The sequence below is a fragment of the Xiphias gladius genome, chromosome 5 (genome assembly GCF_016859285.1).
Source record: "Xiphias gladius isolate SHS-SW01 ecotype Sanya breed wild chromosome 5, ASM1685928v1, whole genome shotgun sequence".
In the NCBI taxonomy this organism is placed as follows: domain Eukaryota; kingdom Metazoa; phylum Chordata; class Actinopteri; order Istiophoriformes; family Xiphiidae; genus Xiphias; species Xiphias gladius.
Genome location: NC_053404.1, coordinates 6,126,145 through 6,144,602, shown reverse-complemented (window position 1 = coordinate 6,144,602; position 18,458 = coordinate 6,126,145).

Sequence of the window (18,458 nt, the reverse complement as noted above, 5' to 3'; positions counted from 1 at the left end):
ATAAGGTATTTTAACCCTTAGTTTGGGAACCACTGGGACTCATTTAGTGTGAAACAAAAGTAGGAAAAATTTGTTTGCATTGACAACAAACAAGAAATTAAAACAGCAAATGGTAGCAGAGCTGCCAACAGATTCTTCTTACTAAAATATGATACTAGCCTCAGAAAAAGCCTCTGTTCTCTTGAGTTGTACTGTTGCTTTAAGTTCCCACAGACAGTCTTAAAGTGGCAAACTCGAAGATTTCAGTTCTGGTTGATTTTGCGACACCTGTAGTTACTGGTGGTGAGAGCAAATACTGTTTAATGCTACAGGTCACAAAATTCTGGAGGAAGCAAAACAAAATATTGTTGTATTAATAAAGAAGTCAGGCAATAATCTGCCTTTATCCATCATTCTGTGAGCAACTGTGATCTGATTTTATCCTGCTGTGGCCCCCATTGGTCAATATTAGACAGTTCCGAATCTGGCAACACTATTATTTAGTGGATAAAAGGAGCTGTGGGTGGGTTTGCTGTGTGGTTAGTATGTTTGCAGAGATTCTCACATGGCTACATCTGTATGTGTGTGTGTGTGTGTGTGTGTGTGTGTGTGTGTGTGTGTGTGTGTGTGTGTGTGTGTGTGTGTGTGTGTGTGTGTGTGTGTGTGTGTATCAAGAGAGATACTACATACAGGTTGGCAAAGTGCATTTTATCCCCTTTGACAGGCTGTGTTGAATATTACATGCATCCCATTGTGTTAGCTGTTAAAAACTTTAGGTATATTCCATGTAATATTCATTCTGCAGAGCACATACAGGATCAGTAGCACAGACCATAATAAGCCTCATATTACCCTCCTTTCATGCTCACAATGCTAATACATAAGCATGATGAAAGATGCATTAGAGGTACGAAGCACAATGTTGCACACTAATGTTCGGACACACACATTCATAGAAAAAGCAAAAAATACTGCCTAAAAAATACAAAATACACACTGGCAACATCAAGCATTGTGTCTATTGTTGGTATCTTCTTCCTCTCTTGCTTTTCCCCCCAGTCTTCTCTTTAGCTGCCACCCCTCCCCTCCCCCAGTGGACGTCTGTCTGCAGCTTGTTATCCATTGGTGTGAGGCAGAGTGTGACAGTGTGATAATCCATGCCGATGTGTACTGCTGACCCTGTGATGTGCTGAAAGACCTGCCTGCCTCTGTGTGTGTGTGTGTGTGTGTGTGTGTATGTGAGTGTGTCTTTGCTGCTTTTGACATCTTTCCCCATTGCTTGGATGTTTGTTTATTGTGTCTGTGTGCGTGCAGGAGTGAGCATTCTGGTGTTCGGCTGCATCTGGATACTTCTTTTGCTTGTCGCTTATCATGCACACGGGGCAATGCATATGCTGCTTCAATCATTTGGGATGTAAGGGAACTCACTGTTTGATATTCAATATAAGAAGTGTTAGACTTTTCAGAGGTGGCTTTCATATTTAGCACTGTTCACACACATGGAGATCTTACCGTCATCTTTAACACATGGCTCAAGCCATCATGGGGGGGAAGAGGGCACCACTTCAGTCAGTCAAATATATCAGTTTACTGACACAGAAGTCTTATGTCACATGTAACTTTTGCATAAGTGAAATAATGTTTGGGGGAAACATAATGCCAGAGCATTACATTGACATTCTTTAACTAGATATCCCTTCAGTATTCACATATGGTAACTGAAGTGTGAAGTGTGGTTATGTTTTTTTTTATTTTTATTTATTAAGTGCAAGACAAGTGCTCAACAGGATGACACATTTGAAAAGGCAAGAGAGAGAAACAACAACAAAAACAAAAACAGGTAGAAAAACAGATAAGCTTAAGTAATTAACAAGTACTTGAGTAAATTTCGACAGTTATATTTAGATTTTCATTTTGTACTATGCACGCATGAAGGTGTATGTGTGTGTCTGGGTGTTGTGTGTTAAAGAATAAAGGTGGGAAGAGACTGAGAAATGAAAACGAATAAAAACTAACAATCATAATAATAATGGCGGGAGGGAGAGAAAGAGAGAGAGAGAAGAGATAAGGAGTAAAAGGCTCACTGGGTGCTTCTCTTGTTGGGCCCTGAGGACAAAGAAGTGGTGGAGTGGAACCAGGATAATTCAGGTTAGTCAGTTATGGTTAATGCAGAGTACTAGTATGAGACAGGTTCAGTAAGTTATTTGTAAAGTCTTCCCTAGGTTTAACTAACTGTACTGGGCCCAATTTCCGCCAGATTAGATATTGGTTAGGTGGTCACAATCCTGAATTATTACCTAAACCATCAACGATCTGTCAGACAATCAGGTGAATTTCTGGCAGGTTAGAAATTTTGGTCTATAGATCCAATATAAACTGCAATGTATATGTGATGAAAATGTGTAGAGTGAGTTAGCACAATGTACAACATTAATAAAAAAATCACAGACCTTAGTAATGTGTAAATCAATAGCTAGGATACATGCAGCACCATCCAATCCAAAGCAATCAACGGTGTAAACAGGAAGTCACTGCAGTATCAAAAGCTGTAATAGGACTCCTGAAATTTTTTTCGGGCGACAAGCAATATAATAAACTTAAACGACAATCCCTGTAGTTAGATGTAGTTATGCCTTTGTTTTGTGTGTCTAAAATTAAAAATCTTCATGCAGTTTAGAGTTGAGGGGAAATACTGGTTACACGACCAAGCTGACACCGTTTGGTCATGTATAGTCCTGGTTGAAATTATTGGCACCCCTGAATTTTAAGTAGAGAATTTAGAATATTTCAGAAATAAATGTAAACTAACCAATTTTGAAGTATCAAAATATTTTAATAAAAGTCCTTCTGGGCTTCATTTTGTCGCCTATAAACAAACTGATGCACTACATTCCTAAATAGCTCTACTTTGGTTTCAACTGGCCGTAGAAAATTTTGCTAGAAATACTGTGGATTATCTATGAAAGTTTTTGCAAACATTAGTTTTGCCTTTTTGTGCCTTTCTTTCAAAAGTGGTGTCCTCCTTGGCCTTCGCCCATGGAGGCCAATTTGGTTTAGTGTCTGGTGTATGGTACGGGCTGAAACCACCACTCCAGATTGCTCCAGGTCAGCCTGAAGCTCTTTAGAGGTCTTATGTGGTGTTTTTTTTCCAGAATCCACATCAGCCTTTGCAGAGTTCTCTCATTGAGTTTCTTCTTAGCACCACGTACTAGAAGCATCTTAACAGTTTTATGACTGTAAAACTTCCTGATAAAATTACAAACTGTTGAAACAGTGATTTCATAATTCTTTCATCATTGCCTTGTAGCCTTTGGAATTGTTATGTATTTTGATAGTGGCATTTCTGATGCTCTCAGACAGCTTTCTTGTCTTTGACATTGTGAAAAAGAAACTGGAAACAATCAGTCCCTTTAAAAACCATAATTCATTGGTTAATTCACATCATGTGATCACTGAATATTAGGCACAGGAGAGTTTTATTTGTTTATTTTGTTCATGAACCTAATTTAAATTAATCAAAAGGGTGCCAATAATTGTGTCAAGCATCCCTTTTATGTCTGTATTCTTATTTCACTATATGAAAGCATTTTTGTTGATAGATATTCTAAATTGTGTACTTAAAATTCAGGGGTGCCGTTAATTCCAGCCAGGACTGTACCATAGTCTAAAGTTATTGACATGATAATTAGTAATTTGAGGTGTATTTTTGTAGATTAATTTAAATTCTTCCAAATCTTCATTATTATTAAACAGCATTTGGAGAGATGTCGGATACATCAGATATGTCAACCCAACTCTGTCTCCTAGAAATTACATTTTTATTCTACTAATTTGCAGAAGCAAATATTTTTTTAAAGGAACTGAAATACCACCCGAATAACATTTTCATCAACATTATTTGGAAAAAATGGTCATGAATGTACCTGACATGTCACCAAATGTTGATTTGTTGAAATCCTTCACTTACACAGTATTTCATTTGTTTCCCTAGAATATCCACTTGTAGCTACTAAAACGTGATTCCACTTATTTATGGATATGTTTAGGGATGGGGTGAATATGGATTCACATAATCTTCTTACCATCTTCAATTCTGAATCAATTTGAAAATGAAAAAAAAAATGTTTGCACCTCATTAATAAAGTTATGTTGGTGGAACTAAAAAGGCAGAACTCAATCCCAAGGGTACAGTGCACCACATGGATGCTATACAGCACACATACACCAGCATTATCTTGATGGTCAACTTAAAGAAAAAAAAAAGATTTGTGCTTGGGCATTTTGGATATAATAACTTAATAATTAGCTTTGCAAGACAAAGGTATTAGTTTAGATATTTTGTGGATATCTTGTATGGACAACATTGGATAAGAGTGGCTTTCCCTGGTACTAACATAGCACCACAGAGACTGCTCTCCACTGGTGGTGACAACGTACATTAGTAACAACACAGCAGAGCACACTGCTATTTTTTCTTTCCCCCCTGTTATTCCGGAACACACACCCCAAATTTATGGTTTCAAAAAAAAATAACATTTAGCCATTGATGTAAATGGCACTATTTGACCTTCAACAAGACCATATTGAATTGAGTGGAGTCTGAGCCTGAAAACAGTTCCCCCCTTTATATTTATTTTTCAAGCACATGTATGTCGTAATTTACTATCAATACTATATACATATAAAAGTCAATATACTGTGATGGAGGATTTGGTCCATTTCACCCACTTACTTAGATTAACATTTTTTTGTTGAAGTTGAAGTTGAAGTTGAATACATTTTGTCTAGAAAAGATCATAATCTTTCTTTAAAACCCATCATGTGTAATTTGTGCTCCATGTAAACTCTTCATTCATGATTCATTTATCATTAGAAACATTATGCTTCATATATCTCGGACTGTATTCTTGCCTGTGGATAAATACCACATTTTTGCATGTTCAGGTGACCTATTGTGCTCTGACTAAGACACTCTTGGTTACACATGCATCTCTTTGTAATTAATTAATTGGAAGAATACTAATTGAAGTCACCTATTACTACTACCCAATTACATAGTTCTTTTCAGGAAGCTTCCTAAAAGACTATTTGGAAATTATTCTAAAATGCCTTACTAACACTTTCATCAACATTTTGAATTATTTTTCTCTGGTTCACACGTACTGATTTCTGCCTTCAAGACCGTATTTTGTTCAAATGGAGGACATTTTATTGTGTATTCTTTAGATATCTGATGTCTTGAAATCAATCACAGCAGGGAAACAAGATATAGTCTGTTATATTTTAAAATCATCATATCAAAATCCTTGTTTAATATGCTGTTATGGTAAATAATGACACACAAACATGACGTGTGTTATCACGTTTCCATATTTATTGGTGAGTGTGTTTGTCCTTGAAAAGCTAACTTGCTAACTGTTCATATCATATCTGTATAACAATAGAAATGTATTTAACCAATTAGCATACTTAAAAAGTTATTTAATTTAATTGCTTATTTTAAATCAATTTTTGTTGTAGAGTGAAACAGATATCCATGGCGTATTCGGGGCTGATATTATTATGCTTGTAAAGGGTATACATTTTGTGTGCCATCAGTTTAAAATCACTAGAGGTGCCATGGTTTAAATGCATGCTGTACATGTGATTTGCATGTCATTACATGTCAATTCATTTAAAGTGGCTGTATATTTTTTATTCTTATAATTTGTCCAATATTAAGCTCCCTGTAGTAATTCCTTCTTATTTTGACTTTTCAACCACAACACCACAGTGATGGAACTTTAAAAAAAAAAATCATTTCACTTATTACAAATTAATTTCCAACCTTACACAGTCTGATGATTTGATTAGATTTGAATGCCCAGCTTTACAATTCAGCTAATTAAGATAACCTTGACACACATATATGTACTCACACAGAACACACATGGAGCAAAGTGAACAGGAATAGAAATCTGGTTATGGTTATTATTGTCATGGAAACCAGCTGACAGCAAGCATAAAGCAGCATCTCTCGCTCTCTCTCCCTCTTTCTTGGCTGAAAGTAAAGATATTACTGTGTTGGACTGGTTCCAAGCATTCACTCCTCCCTCACACACACACGCTCACATTCACACACACAAAAGGAGGGATACACAAAGCACAGCATGTTGAAATTTCCATAAAGTCATGTTTACATGTGCTTGCCCCCCCCCCAACACACGTAGGCATGGTTTTAAGTTCAGGTGCACATATCCAAACATCGTCTACTCCACCATTCCTGCAGTGTGTGTATAGCCAGAGCTCTCTCTGCTGGTGACAGGTGTAACTGCAGACAGCAAGGTGACTTCTATACACCATCATCATCATCAGGACATGATTTGACCAAAAAAACAACAGTTTTCCCATTTTGTCCCCCAGTAAGTATCTTTGAGGTTACAATAGCTGAAGTGATGCGAAAATAGAGCTGAAATTTATCATTCAGTAACTCCAGGATATGAAAAATTTTGCCAACCAAGACCTTAAGTTAACTACTATCCTTAAAAATTATCAAACATTTGGGTTAATTTTCTGTTACCAGTCACACAATACTGAGACAATGTAGTTCAATTCATTTGTCCTGGACCAAAGGAGGGGGGGTTAGGTGACTTCATCAGCACTATATGGACCCACATTGGAAGATCAATTTGTGATGGCAGCACTTAACTGAACCACATGTGTTATTTTATTTTCTCTGGTGTCGACTATGAGCATTATTCATTCAAAGTGTAATGGGAACTATCATCACTAATGATGTATGAGTAGAAACAGGATGAAAAAGAGGCATTTTGTGCTTTACACAGAAATAGTTATAGTGTGGTCAATACATTTCATTATTTTAATGAACTGCATAAATACAAAACCCACCTCTTTTTTAACTACCTTTAACTCTCTAATGTATAAGGGAATATACGTGCATTCATGTTCTGAAGTGCATACATGTCACCAAATAACTTGGATTTTGATCAGGTTTATTTCGGCTGATACCAATCCATTAAAATATGCTCAGAACAGCTAATAACTATTCTTAGGATTGGTTCAGGACATCTCTAATATATATGCTTATGCAGATGGCTCCCTTGAAAATTCCAATGATGAGCAGATGAATTTCATAGTAGCATTTGCCTTTGATTCATTCCCTTAAGCCTTTGAATTCCTGCAAATATCACATATCTATGCTCGCAAAATCCTGTGGCTGGACTGCTTTATTTACACACCACAAAAAAAATACACCAGAATCTGACTGGAACAAAGCCAAGACAACTGTTACAAAAGGGCCCCGGTCCAGTTGTTTAGTCCGCACTGAGTTTCAACGGACATTTTTCACTCCAGCTTAAACACGCCAAACCAAAAAGGCAAACACCAGAGCTGATTTGAACCACATCAAACAGGTTATATGTGAAAGCACTCTTTGAAAACTGTTAACAGTGAAGTCTGTGGATTGCCCACAGTAATGGGGTCACTGTTTCTGGAAAGTTGTTGATGATTTTTTCAGTGTAATTATTCAATGCTGTGAGCAAGGACATTTTTTCAATCAGCATGTGCATTATATTTTAAATTTAAGAATTGTCCTACCAAAAACTTCCAAACATGTACTCAGATGTTTGTTCTTATTGGTTTGAAAAAAGAAAACAGGGTTTTTGACAGGGATAATCCCCGACTGAAAAAAGCTATAAATAGACATTTTTTCTTCTTGTCAGACTGCTGTTTCTTAGGTCAAGAATGAACTTTAATGCACAAAAAAACAATCCATCCCCCTGTTAAAATCAAGAATATTAGTACTGTTTTAAAGATGCACTGGTATTGAAGCTAATGATTAACTGGTATTTTGTGATATTAAATATTTTTAAATTTTTACTTTTTTGTAGGAGGACAGCTGCTAAACTGAAAAAGTTCAACTTGGGAATTATAAACTGGCCAGATTGATGCTGATTGGAGTGCTGAACTGAGCAACCAATAACAGGATCTCTTTTGACATTCAAGTTAGTGATAGAAATGGTAGACAGAAAAATTCAATGTGAGAAAAGAGCAGAAAATTGCAACAGTTAGTAGAAATTCAAAATTGGTATTATAAACCCAATATAAATTTATGAAGCAATTCAAAGGTATTAAAAGTAGTCCAATCTATTCAATAGGATAAGTCTAGTATGTCCAATAGCGGGGCTTCATATCACTGCAAGTTCAGGATGTCATGCAGTCAGGAAGGATTTGGGGGAAACCTTGGGCTACCTAGTCCCCCACTTCATTGAGTAAGGGACCAGGGGGCCCTTGATAGAACTGCAACATAGAAAACAATATAAAAACAGCAAAATTTCTACCAAAATCAATTAATTTCACCCGAATCAATGCAATCTGCAGTTTTGCTCAAGGAGGTGAAAAAATTCATTTTGGAACTTTCACATAGAGGTGACACTGACCAATCCATTGACCTGTAGCATACTATCATGACAGTGCTAACCTTTGAGGGAACAGGAAGACATGGAATACAAAAGAGAGGAAGCTATTATATTAGTTGTGTTGCACCATCCAATTTTATACAACCATGTTCATCTAGAGCCTGACACTGGGCCCCCCTTCAAACAAAATTGAGGCAATTGTACCATCCATCTGAAGTGCAACATGAAAAAAAAATATTTTCAAGTCATAAGAGGCATCTTGCTGTAGATACCACAAGTTGTATGAATAAAAAAACTTAAAAATGTCAAAAATGAAATTTTTGATTGGATTGTATGATTTGCTGATATAAAACATAATGCAGGCAGCATTATTTTATCCCAAAATATATTGTGCTAAATAGTGGTATATGAATGCAATTCTTTGAAGAAGGCAGCCAGTGTACATGCAGTCAAGTACTTTACATGGACAAGTGCGTGATGAAACCCTACAAAAGGTCTAGAGCCTTACCATCCATCATGGCCTTGTCAACACAAAATGAGAACCTTGTGTTGTTATAATTATAGTTTTTTTTTTTTTAATTTAATTTCAGAAGGAAAATTAACCTGATATCCAGGCTAGAGTTTTGGTCTGTTTGACAAAGTGGTTTGATAATTTTTGTATGTTACAGACCCGGTAAATGGTAAATATGTTCCCATGCATTATTTATCCCTCATATTAGCACCAGTCTCTTCACTCACTTTGACAATTTAATTATAGAATCATCAAGACTGTTAAATCATACACAAATTAGGTTAAATAGAACTTTCAAAGGATGGACAAATAATTCTGCAGATAACTCTTACTTTAAATGACAAATTGTACTATTGTAAGTGGACTTGCCTGGATGAAAATGAAAATTGTAGAGCTTTGCTATGCTATCCAAAATTAAATGTGCACTATTGTAGCAACCAAAGAAAGCAGTGCAGTCTTCATTATTATTCTGATTATTTTAAACATATATCATTTTTTTATTGATGCTGCTGCTGAATATTGCTGCTCCAGAGAACCATAAGCAGATTTCTTACACAGTTAAGGTAGGGTTAAGTAAAAGAAACTATTGTGTGATCCAATTTTAATTACTTTCTTTAATGAATGAATGAAACTGACATAACCAAACCTTGCATTGTAAAGTGACATCACTTTGGTTAGAGATGCTTTCACAATTACAGAAAACATCACCACATATGAAATGTATTGAAACCGATTGAAATGTTGCAACTGGTAAACTCATCATCAATGCAAGTAAACATGTCATCGCCAACAAATGTCATAATTGTTCACTACACATAGAAACATCATCACTACAGCTGGAAAAATCTGATTTATACAACATCATCATCATCATTGTTAGCACAAGCAAAACCTGATGTCATTATTGCAGTTCACAGTGTCATGAAATGTCTTCCTTGTTAGCAGAAGGGTCATTGATATTATTAGTATGTTGTAGAAACACTGCAGACAGAAATGTAAAAACATACCAAATATCAAAAAAAAAAAAAAATTAAATTATGGACCTATTTTTAATTTTTTTTTATTGTTAAACCACTGTTATTGTGAAACAGTTCCACCAGTACTGGTCCCACTGATACTGATTAAGGATACCTAAAAAGTAATAGTAATATTACTACTACTAATAATAATAATAATAGTAGTAATAATAATAATAATAATAATAATAATAATAATAATAAACTGACTATGTTTCCTTATTAGGGTATATTTTTTCCTGTTCAACCATAAAAGCAGAACCCTATTTGATTTAAGCTGTTTCAGTATCAGAGGCCTAATTACTTCTCGAACAATGTACATTTAATTAGGCATGGAAACATTTTTGCTGATTTCACTTTTTGTTTGTATGTTATATATGGAAAATAAAGTTCATTGCTGAGAAAACTGTTGGCTGTCCCAATGTAATCCATCTTTGTATTCGTCCTCGCAACATAAAGTGCTGTATCCATTCAGCCATATGCCATGGATGCCTATAAATCTGACTGCTCATTTCCTCCCTTCCCTCCCTGTCGAGGTACTGTTCTATTTGGCTTCTTTTAATGCTGTCACTGTGCTGTGTGCTTAAATACAGGTAGGATGCAACCTCTGTTTTTTTAAGACAGAAGTCAGTTTTCCCACAGCCACATTATAGATTCTGTCATATGTAAATGTGGTAAAATTCATGCATTACAGCAGGGAAATTTATTTCATGTTTATTATAACTTGGGTCTTATTTTTGTAGTTTTGGCCATCAATTAAGGACAGTCTCAATGGACCACTACAACCTGAAAGGTAAGAGTCACGTGAAAGGCTGCATTTCAGTAGCCTGGCTAGCTCGTTTTATTGTTATGATAGGTAATCAGTAAAAGAACACATAATACAAATGTCCATGGAAAATGCATAATTTTCAAAGATCAGTTCCTACTGAAATGTGTCGACTGTAATATTAAAAAGAAAAGGAAAAAAAAACCTCATAAAACAACCTTGTCATACCCACAGCCAGTGTGGTCTATATGAAAATGACTCCCACAGCCAAGAGTAAACATGGTACCAGATTAGATTGCAGCGATTGTACTATCTTGACAGCATTATTTTTTTTCCATCCTGCCTCTAATTGGCTTGTACTTGTTGCCTTCGTTGGTTGGGTTGGTTAGGTTTAGGCATAAAGAGTGATGATTAGTTAGGGTTAGGGTAAGAATATCAGGGTAAGCCAATCAGAGACAGGGTAGGGGTCGGTCTTTGGCTACCTCAGGTGGGAAAAAAATAACGCATCTTGACAAACCAGTCACATGACCCTAGCCTTCCAGGTTGTGGCAGCCCCACCAAAGTCTCCCACTAGACAGCCAGTCATGACATCACTTCCAGGCTAGCCTCTGTTCCATTAGCTTACGTAACTCAATGCATATCTCATTCAACAGTTCTTTCATCAGTCTTTCTGAAAGAATGAAGCGTGTTCCTGGAGTTTAATCTCCATATTCTAAAATAATCCTGTATCTGCTTCATCACTTGCTATTAGAAACTGAAACCTTGTGATTCTAACAAACACATCAAAGACTTTGTGAGCACAGAAAAAGTAATTGCAGTTCTCATGAAAATCAACCAAACTTGGTTTTGTCCATATCTATGATAATTATACTTTAATCTCCAGGGCTGTCCTACCTTCATTAAATATCTCACTAAGAAAATCTCCTGTATGTGTTAGCAAACTCATAATCACTAAGACATGGTGTTATTGGACCATTTATATTTAGAACCTTCTGACTAAACTCTCCAGTTCGAGATGGAATGCAGACAGAGGCAGAAGATAAAGAGACATACATAAAGACACAGAGAGACAGTGACTGTAAGAGAGGCACAGACATGGAGAGATTACAGGTGAGAGGGTGGCTACAGGAGCAGTCAGATTTATGGTGGTGTGAAGGTCAGATAGATGGCTTTTTAACCAGTTGGCTGCTGAAAATGGCCGAGTAGCCCTTTATGGTCCAGGGGAGAAAATGAGGCAGCTCTCCCACACATATCTATCACAGCCATTTAGTGGATCATTGGGGCCCATAAATGGTTGTATGTTTTGTGTGTGTGCTCATGTGGACATTAGATTATTATAGCCCCCCTATCTTAATGAGTTCCAGTGAGCTCTATCATGGAGGATGTAAGGCTGTGAGGTGAAAGGTGGATCTTCGGTACACAAGTGGAGCAGTCACCAGAGCAGCAGCAGCAGTGTTGGGGCACATAGTTTGTTGTTATTAGGATTTTTGGTCAGACAGATACTAATTCACAACTGATGAACACAGAAAACATTAACAAGATTAAAGCGCCGCACCGGGATGTGAATATGATGAAACTGCCACTGTCGATTCTAAAAAATACAACAGTACTTTATACCAATGTGTTGATGAGCAACAACACTTCATGACTTGTATATAAAACAGTGGCTGTTGGTGTTTTGATGTGCAGCATCAAAAATCTGTGAGGCTGTACTGAACTATACAACTGTCTTTTGAGCTAAATGCTAACATTAGCATGCTAACATGCTCACAATGACAGTGATAACATGCTAATGGGCAGTTACACAGTCCATGTTACCATTTACCATGTTCACCATCTTACTCTAGAATAATAATGTTTACTAATTAGCAGTAAACATGAAACACAGCTGAGGCTGATGAGAATTACGTTACTTTTGACTTTTTGACCTGATCACGTGGTTACATTGTCAGGGGATCACCAAAGTTATTACAATTCATCTTGATGGGATGTCTGTACCAAATTTCATGACAATTCACCCAACAGAGTCTTTACACTCAAAACAAAAAATGTTAACCTCGTGGTGGTGGAAGATGAAAAGTCACAGGACCAAGAATTTCCCTAGATCGACACTATTAGTATGGCTAAATATATGTAATATATGTGAAACTTTGCTTTGTGTTCACTATGAATTCCTTTTTATATTTCTGCATATTCATACTGGGAGCTGCCAAGAAAACCCCCAATTTTTTACTGTCAGACACTGGGACATACTGCAGTACAGTACTTACTGAACCTCACCTGGCACGCATTTCCACAGAGGTTTCTTCAACTTGTTAACTGAACTCTACATTACATAGTAACATATTCCATTATTATAATCTATAAACAAAAGAAATACAGGGCAGGGATAAACTGTTGACCAGTATTCCAACGTTGCCTTCCCAACTGACAGGTTCAGGCTCCCCTCTGAAGTGATGAGAATTGTGAAGGATAATTTCTCCACTGCTGTTTGCAGGGCGCAGTGACAGAGAAGAAGCTGCTTAAAATGAAAGGCTACATCAACTGCATCAAATATTATCAGAAAACTGTGGAGCGAAAGTTAATTCTTGACATTGGTAACAGTAGTTGGGAGCCTGTCCTCCTGTAAAAATATGACCCTATAGGTCAACTGCGCAAGCAGCTCATTACAACTAAGAGTTACATCTTATTGTTAGGCAACCTATAGCAGCCGTAGTAATTATGATGGGAGCAAAGGAGCAAGTTAGGTTACGTAGTATATAGAGCAACATAGGACTTTCAGACAGAAGGCTGCTGTTCATTTCCCATGCAAAACCGATTGTGAACATTGTTTGTTTTACCCATGACTGTTCCACAACCTTAAACACATGATTATTAGTTTAACCGTGATGACCCAGGTCCCCTAATGTTAAAGGAGTACTTATTTTAAACCACAATCTTTTCCTAAAAACCAAATAGTTTGTGTGCCTAAACCAAACCATACTGTGACCATTCCACAACCTTAATAGCATGTTTATTATTACCATCACAATGACTGTCTGGTACGCCTGCCGCTGCTATGCTCCTACTGGTTGTATCTGAGGGTAGGGACAAACAGTTTTGTTGATTTGAATTTTACTTAGGTTTTCAATATCCCTCATCCCAGTCCTTTTCAGTGAATTAAAATAACTACTTCAACTAGTAAGTCCACTTATGAATTAAAAAGCTAGTAAGTGGACATTAGGTTAAGATTTTGTTTGTCAAACTACTGTGTCTAAGTTCAAGAAGCATGCTTATATAAGCTAGTATTAACAGTAGTTGATGTACCCTGAGTGGTGCTCTTACTAATACTAATAGTTATATAGACACGGTTGTTATAGAAATACCAAATTATCCTCTATACTTTGACAGGGAGTTATGTGTTGTCTGCAAACTTTCATTAAATGGTCACATAACAGATTGAGAAGTTGAAGTTATGTTAAACTTAAAACTTAAAATTAATGAGCTTCATGGGCTGGTGATATGATCGTTTGAACCTTGAGCCTTTAAAGAGGAATCATTTAATTGTCTGACCACACCTGCACTGTGTTTGCGATGCTGCCTCTTTCTCAGATCTCAACAATAAAAGTTTTTTTAATTACTTTTTTAATTTGTTTATTTAACAGGGACCATACAGATTATATTGTTCCACACAGATAAGCCGTGCAACAGATGTTATATATTGTATATAGGGTGTCTAGCTAAAGCTAATTTGCTCTCTCCATCTCTCTTTAGGCTTTTAAATTTTATTTAAAACAGCCAAACAAATGAATAGATAAAACAGAATCAGGATAAAAAAAAACAGGACAGATAAACAGACTGTGTACATGTGTACATGTGTACATGCATGTTTCTAAGTGTGTGTGTAATGTACATGAGTGCAGATGCATAGACTGTCGTGGACCAAATATGTCAGTGCTTTCATCGTATTACTTCTCTTCAACTGTAAAAAAGAACACCTTTTGAGGTGGCGAAACTCTGCTACAGCTTCCTGGATCTTCTGGAGATCTTCTTGAGATTGGCAGAGAGAGCAGCACTGCAAACACAGCAAGCTGCAAGGGCCAACTTGCTACAACACCCAACAGGGAACCATTGCTGTCCAGTAAGACTAGTGGAGGTAGACTGTCTTTTATATCAACAAGGAATTGTGCATGAATGCTGTGGTTATTTCCAAATAACCACAGCATTCGACATATGCCTCAGGTAGAGTTTATGATCCTGAAGTGCTGGCCAAAATATCCGCCGAGGTTCAACGCTGTTGTTATTGTAGCAGTCTACATGCCCCCGAGCACTAAAACTAAGGAGTTACTGTGAAAGCTGTAGAGTTTGTTGATGCATCAGCGATCAACAAACAGCACACCCTGATGATTTTTTCATCATTGCTGCTGATTTCAATTATGCAAATTTAAAGACTAGTTTGCAGAAATTCCTGCAACATGTCAAGTTTGCTACAAGAGGATATATATATTATATCTATCTATCTATTTATCTATATATATATATATATATATATATATATATATATATATATATATTCTACAAGATTTTGGAAACATTCCTTTGAGATCCTGGTCCATGTTGTCATGATTACATCACAAATTTCTGCAGATTTGTCAGCTGTCCATTCATGCTGCTAACCTCCTGTGCTACCACATCCCACAGGTGTTCTACTGGATTCAGATCTCGAGACTGGAGAGGCCACTGAACTACACTGAACTCATTGTCATGTTCATGAAACTAGTTTGAGATGACTTTTGCTTTGTGACATGCTGCATTATCATGCTGGAAGTAGTCATTACAAGACGGATAAATTGTGGACATAAAGGGATGCACATGGTCAGCAACAATACTCAGATAGGCTGTGCCATTCGAAGTATGATTGACTGGTATTAGGGGCCCAAAGTGTGCCAAGAAAACATTGCCCACACCATTACACCACCACCAGCCTGGACTGTTGACACAAAGCAGGTTGGGTCCATGGATTCATGCCGTTGACGCCAAATTCTGACCCTACCATAGGCTACATTTTTCTAGGCTTCAGCTGTCCAGTTTTGGTGAGCGTGTGCCCACTGCAGCCTTAGATTTCTGCTCTAGGCTGACAGGATTGGAACCCGACATGATCTTCTACTGTTGTAGCCCTTCAGCCTCAAGGTTCAATGTGTCGTGCATTCTGAGAGGCTTTTCTGCTCACCACAGTTGTAAAGAGTGGTTATCTGAGTTACTGTAGCCTTTCTGTCAGCTCAAACCAGTCTGACCATTCTCTTCTGTCTTCACTCATCAACAAGGTGTTTCTGTCCACAGAGCTGCTACTCACTGGATGTTTTTTGTGTTTTGCGCCATTCTGAGTAAAGTCTAGAGACTGTTGTGTGTGAAAATCCCAGGAAATCAGCAGGTTCAGAAATACTCAAACCACCCCATCTGGCGCCAATAATCGTGCCACTGAAACAGTTAACAACAAACAGAAAGGATGGCCAAAACCATGAAATTAAGACTCAGGTTGTAAAATAACATAATTTACCTTTCAGACTAGATATTTCACTGTGTAAAAATAACCTAATTTTAAAAACAAAATCAACAAATCTTAATCAGACATAAGCTTGGTGGATTCAGCTACTTTTTGTGTGCATTAAATCCTGAAGTGAACCTCCATGATGATAGATTTGTGATGCAATTGCAAAGCTTTTATTGCTTAAAAATCCTCACTACTAACTGATACCCCTGTTCCTTTGAATTACCAAAATAGCGACACACAAGGACAAGGCTGGTTCCTTGTGCCATGGGAATAAAGCAGGAAATATGGACATGGGAACTGAAGGGAGGTTGACTAGTGGAGCGTCAAGTTGATTGACTGGCTGAAATGATTTGCAGTCTGTTATTTTACTGTGTCGAAGCCCATTGTTCCACCAACAGTGCCATTTGCTCATGCTGGTTGATCCCCTATCAATAGAGAGAGAGAGAGATATTGGCAAACCACCTCCTCCCCTCATGAGGAATAGCCTCATACACCTCACTACTGGAATTCATTGGAAATTAATCCTTTTGTGAACACTTTTCGATCAAGTATTAATACATACAGTGTTCTATTCAAAGTTTGACATTCTTCAAAGTCCTCATACCTAAATAACATGCTGGTCACTTGTCACTTGTCGGTTGATTTGCCACCACCTTTTATGATAAAGTTTAAGATTAAGTTTAAGCAACTAAAATGACTTGATTAAAGATGCCATGGCAGGTTTTCTTGTAAACAAACAAAGCTGTGTTTACATTCAGTGTTTGCCACTTTTGTTTGCAGATTACTGCCGACTACTGTCAATCAGTGAAATAGCATGAAACCAACATCAAGTTGTCAGTCACGCCACCTGTATGTTCACACATTGCTGTAAACAATACAAGCGAAACCTGGTTTTAGTTGTAAAAACTTTGTTTAATAGCACTGCTAGTGGTTAAAAAAAAATCCACAAGATAAATTAAAGGGTAACTTTATTTTAAGCTTAGGCAACTAAAAGGACTTGGAAAAGCTCAGGGGAAGATCTTGGTCACATGCTATGTCACCTAACACGTTTTAAGATTGTATAACATAACACTACTTTCACTTTTACTACTAATGGAGAACAGTAGTTTATTTGCAAGAGGTGATTTGTTTGGTCAGTACATATACGTATGAGTCTTAATCAATGAATCTTCAGAGTGAACTGACTGTACTGAATCACCATTGTTACTGACCAAATTGCTGGCTTTTAGCAGTTGAGCTCCCTGCAATGGTTACTGCTGTTGTCAGCTGAGCTTATTCATAGTATATTACTTCCAGGTTAAAAGCTTAATAAAAGAGAGCAAAAGCCAGAGAAATAATCATAAACTGGTAACTCTTTAATAAATAATAGGATGCAGAGCTATTAATGTACAGTGATTGTATAGGGTAGGTTTTTCCGAAATGAACGTTTTAGCTTGGACCAATAACAGACTGAACGAAGACAGTCAGAAACAGAAAAATCAGGCTTGTATGAATGCTGATGTATTCACTTGTTCTTTTTTATGCATTTCAATGGTACCCAATACCAAATGTACACCTATTCCAGGTTGACTATTTATGTGTTTGCCTGATGTCTTTGTCTTCTTTGACTTTGATGAAGACACGGTAGTGTCAAAATGTTGGTCTGTTTGCACAGTTAAAGGCTGCAAATCAATCAGTGTGCTCCAGTCTTTTCTCACTGAATTGAATAAACTACATAGACAGAGACTAGGAATCTTTAAACAAAAACTTAACCAAATGACTCAAATCAGCAAAGTGATTCATGATTTCCACCTCTAGGTCGAACGTACTGTGGGTCATCTGTTTCATTCATTTTTTTGGTAACAGTAGTCTTGCTTACAGGCAGAAATGTATAGAAACTACTGTGATGTGGTGGTCCCCACCAGAGGAGAGGAAAAAAACGATGTCATCTGACAAGGCACTGCAATGGCCAAACAAAGCATGCAAACACACATTACTGGTAGGTTAATTTTTAATGAGAATGCCTTACTTTTAACTGCTTTCCCTCACAATCATCGTAAAAAAGAGATGAAATAATTTCCATTGTGATAGCTTTTCAGAGTGTTTTAAAACCTTGACTCATAGTTTTCCAAACCACCGTTTAAAAAAAAACTATCTCAAGCTGAACTTCCTGGATTGCATTGTCTCACCGGTAACACTCCCACACAAAAGCCTCGCCTTGCGTTGATTTAAATCTGAACCTAGTTATGCTGTGAATCTG